At 43.0% G+C, this 5000-nt stretch overlaps 1 protein-coding gene across 3 annotated transcripts in view; it reads left to right on the top strand.

The window, feature by feature from the left end:
• The first annotated feature begins 897 nt into the window (after positions 1-897).
• sim (bHLH transcription factor single-minded) overlaps positions 898-5000 on the top strand; it is a 329050-nt gene continuing 324947 nt past the window's right edge. Inside the window, exon 1 of one of the 3 annotated variants that reach the window (XM_076208451.1) lies at positions 898-1125. The gene's annotated coding sequence lies outside the window, so the exon portion shown is untranslated. The remainder of the gene's footprint in view (positions 1126-5000) is intronic. The other 2 variants (XM_076208452.1, XM_076208453.1) reach the window with 2 other exon arrangements.

Raw genomic sequence — 5000 nt, 5'->3', positions numbered from 1 at the left:
TCATCACTTGTCTCATCACTGGCAAAATCCCCTATGCACCACCCTACTCATTATCATTCGCATCACCATCATCACGATTCCACATTCGATGTTAGTGCTCTCCCACTCACTGCTATCACTCCATCCTAATCCACCACCTCCACCTCCACCACCACCACATCCCTCCTCCTCCTCCTCCTCTTGGCCCCCTGTCGATGCTGTGTACACGCATTGCCACTGAGAGCACATTCGTCCATGGCTTCCCACTGAGCGAGACAAAAGCCAAATGACGTCCATGTTTGGCTTGACCGGATTAGCCCCTTGCGTTCTTTGCATCTCCCGAGATGGTCCTCCCAACACTCCGGTACCCGTGCTACTGGTCCCGGTGCCCAGTCGGCAGAAAAAGAGGAAGAAGAAGAAGAAGTACGTGGCTGGCATCTTGGGGGGTCTGTTGAAGGCTGTCATTCGTTGACAACAGAAACTGAGATGTGTTCCTTCTACTCTCTTGACTTCCCTCGCCTCGGGCAATGGTCGAAGTTCAAGAGACAATGGCCAGCAACAACTGATGCTCGTTGTCCCCTCCTGTATCACTCGTTTTGGTTGTGTGATAAAGTGAACTAACAAAAGCCTTGAAAGGGATGGAAATGCCGAGTCGCCGAGTCAGAGGGGCCGAAGACGAGAGAAAGAGGCTAGAAGTGACGTCACCATTAGGGTGGGGCGATTACAGCCGGGGACGCTCATTGGAGGATCACCCTTTTAACCAGTGACGTAGAACGTATAAGCTTCCGCTCCAAGGTCAACAGAGGCGGAGCTTAAGTTATTCCTACGTCGCTGGTTGGGTGGCCTGCCATTCACCGCGAGTAACGACAGGGAGGCCAGATACGTACGAGCCAATGAAAACGAAGTTCCTGTGGAGGCTCCGCCCACCTGATGGCAAGGCCCCTCCTTTCCTTTCCCTCAGCTCAATCACCATATTTTATTCCTGGTCGCGAGTGGTGGGTCCAAATCGGGTGGACTGTGGATTAGTGCACGTCGCGCGGCACCCAGGGTCTGTCTAATTAAGTGTCGTGGAGATTAGCAGCGGCCGCCACACTTTTTGCACGTCGTCGCCCTCCTCTACCACCACGGTCCTGCTCCAGCACCAAGGTAAGCAACCACCTAAACAACAGCTGGTGCTTTCTCCTCCTCCCCCTTACGCCAAGGAGTCCTTCTGGTCTCCTGCACAAGCATAGGTTCCTTGGTCGGCTAGGTCTCTTTCTCCCTCTTTCTCTCTCTCTCTCTCCCTCTCTCTCCCTCTCTCCCTCTCTCCCTCTCTCTCTCTCTCTCTCTCTCTCTCTCTCTCTCTCTCTCTCTCTCTCTCTCTCTCTCTCTCTCTCTCCCTCTCTCTCTCTCTCTCTTTCTCTTTCTCTCTCTCCGCACCTGCTGTCGCCGCCGCCTCATCACACCCATCACAGAGCCGTAATTCCCTCAAGACTTCACCTTCAGTTTCGTGTAGCAGGAAGGAGGGGGGCCTCCTAAAAGCCGCCTTCTGCAAGGCGTTCTCGACACCTGGGCGAAACCAGCACAGGCCGGCGAACGGCATCTATATGCAATCCAACGACGGACGGCAGTGATAACGTGAAATGTCAGTGGAACGATTGCTTTCAAGATAGACTACTTTGTAGTTCTTCTGTCACGAAAACGTTTTATCCCGACTCCGTCTGGTTCAGTTTCTTTGCTTTGGTGCCTCCGGACATGGATCCAGCCCTCCCACCCCAACCCACCCCGCCCATTGAAGGATTAATACCTGGCCTTCCTGCAACCACGTTTCTAATTGTATCTTCGTCCCTGTGGGAGAACCTCCGAAGGACAGAAGTGTTCCAACGAAGGCTTTGGCATCTTCGCGGGTCTCGACATGAGGAAGAGGAAGAGTGTGCAGTGCAGAACATGTAGTAGTGAACCCAGAATAATGCGTGTGTTGTTTCAGATATACCGGATGGAGCGGTGTGCTGGAAAAAGCGATAGTTCCGAAGTGGAACGTAGTACCAACAGGCATTACGTTTCGTGTGGCTCGGAGCTACACGATTGCGAACCTAGCCGGGCAGTGGGCACCGTAGCCGCTGCAGGTCGTATCTCCACAACAAGGATCACCTGCATACGTGCTCAGGGAAGAAAACAATGACACTTTGTTTTCCGAGTGAAAGAAATTTTATGAGGAAGTACGCTAACCGATGGTGGGGATTATTAGGAGTGAATGTGCATGGTAGGGTCGCACCATACAGTACTTGTAGTTCTCTTCGGGAAAAGAGACTGGAGATTTAAGTTTATACGAGAAGAAACGTCTGTGGATTGAAAACAATTACCTTGAGGCAAGAAAGAACGTGTGCAAGTGCGAATGGATGATGGAAACTCATTCATAAATTAGAGTGAATGATGTGATGTGAAGTGGGCTCTACGACAGAGCAGTTAAAGATAATGTTAATGATGCAATTCTGAGTTTTAGGGAAATAACACTTCGCCAGCGGAAATGTCCTACCAACCGCATATTATATACAATATTTTGTGAAAACTGTCGGATCAAGAATCCACGGATATAGGTCGAAGGATCTGGCGCTTCGAGGGATTGCACAGTTGTTCAAAAGGTATAGTATTTCTTCCTACTTTCCGACCGAGGACTCTACCAAATTGATCGACATCCACCCTTCCCCTTCAGAGAACTTCTCAAGGAAATGGTTGAAAGTGGAGAGGGTAATAATGATTGGGGTTGGGATTTCGTTCTTGTGAATGCAATTCGTAGTTGGACTTTTCTTTCAAGCTAAAGAAAATTGATTGATCTAAGCCACGGCTGGGCTTTCACCTCAAACTGCAAAATCAAAATTATTTTCTCCCTGAAGAGGACTTTAGTTCTTTTGTGCTGTGAGTGTTTTGAAGGTAAACTAATTTCTTTATCCTTGTATGATCAATTAAAATCACGCGGTGTTACCTAGAACGAAATTAACGCGCTCAATGCATGCATGGCTGGAAACACTTCTTCCCTCATTTAATATTTTCTTTAAATCAGTCATCACAAAGAACCTCTCTAACTACTGGGCAATTTGTAGCAGCAAAAGCTTGAGTTTGGAGTTCCGATTTTTTAAGACGTCAAATCATTGAACCAAGTTAGACCAATAAATTGCTTTCGAAGTTATGAAAAAAGTCATGGGAGACATTATTTTGTATTCATATAATGTAATAACTTAACAAAATTTGCGTTAAACGTGATTTCAAATAACAGTGTAGATATTATTATTTCCTTCGTACGGTAATTTTAGGCCATTCCACTATTTCTACTATGTGAATGCTTTGTTCATTTGTAACAGATCAGAATAAAGTGTAATTGGTCAGTTTCAGCCAGATGTATAGATGACGATATCGTAATGCTATGTCAATTTCTGGAGGAAACTCCCTCTACAGACACACACACAGAAACATGAAAAATATTCCGTGTTTTCCGAAAACTCCACAAGCTGTCGGCCATATTGGATGAGTATCGCTATAGGCAAAATATGCAAAAATTAGAAAAACCGTCAATATTTGGCAATACCTAACCTAATATAAGTAACAAAATAACGGCTGGCATTTTTTTTTTCCCTAAAAAAAAAGTGAAAAATTAAAATACCATAACTCGCAAGTCATCATATGATGGAAAAGGTTATTTCGATAATTTCATTGCGGTGTTAAAATCGATAGCTACCCGAACGTCATCGTAAAGGAAAATAATGTAACCTTCGAGACGTTACTAAAACGACAGTCAACCTTGAGGAAAATAAACTGAAGTGACGAATGAGAAAGAAGGAACACCTAACTGCGCATTTGTCGTCGACGATAGTTCCGAGGGGTGGGGAACAGAAAAAATAAATAAATGAAAAATAAATGAATAAATAAATCAGAGATTATGCATACAGTATTACAAGATTTGCATTATTATTTGAATGTTATTTTTTCTGCCCAACCATTTTCGTGAAAATAAGTCACTAAATAGGCTACAACAGCGTTGAGTAGGCATCATCCTATTTTGGAATAACGTTCTGAACAAAACAATGCAATGTATATTACAATATATATAATATATGATGTATAATATGTAATATATATCATATTATATATGATGTACAATATATGATACACAAATTTTGTGAAAGGTGTTACTACTTTTTACATTGATTATGTTCTCGCAGATGATTTCTTTTGTTCTAACTCTTTGTCGTTGTGCGGAGTCTGATCTCTGTAGAACTTGTCCAGATGCGCTTATAATCTCCTATCCGGATTTCGGTTCAACTGACCCCTCTCCAGGGAGTGATACTATTATACTATCACTGATGGGCGGTAGTTCACCAATTAGCTGAAAGATGTTCATTAATTGTTGACGAATTTCCATTTTCTCAGTGTTCTGTCCCACCCTGTCTCCCCATGCTGGGTAGTATAATAAGTCCACGACTCGTAAGTTTAAGCTCGGCTAACTGTATTTGATGTAAAGAACCTCCATCATTTTTAGTCAGTCCATGCGATTTTTCTTTTTTAGTGTTATTTTACAATTCTTCGTGGGTTATGTGGTATCAGTGGGATGCCTTTGCGTGGTTTTTAAGAACTCTCGTAATGACATAGGACTATACGCTATAGAAGGAGCGCAGGCGTGGCCCGAACAATCACTGCTGAGAATCGGAGAGAGGTGCGGGATTCGAACCCACAATTATACAAATGCGAGACAAACACGCATCCGATTTCACCAGCGTATAATGTATGGTATATATGAATCATGTAAAATATAATATACGGTATATGATATGCAATAGATACATGATATATAATATGCAATACATAACATATAGTTTATAATGTATAATACTCGTATATATGTAATATACTATATACATTATATGATACATAATATATGATATATAAGACATAATATGTAAGACATAATATACAATATATGATAAACAATATACAATATATAGTATATGACATATGATGTATGATGTATGCTATACATAACATATAAT

This window comes from Oratosquilla oratoria, chromosome 25 (assembly GCF_046742065.1).
Source record: "Oratosquilla oratoria isolate Oo_2021 chromosome 25, ASM4674206v1, whole genome shotgun sequence".
Lineage (NCBI taxonomy): Eukaryota > Metazoa > Arthropoda > Malacostraca > Stomatopoda > Squillidae > Oratosquilla > Oratosquilla oratoria.
Note: the sequence above shows the minus strand (reverse complement) of the source record. Positions and strands in the feature narration are given on the sequence as shown.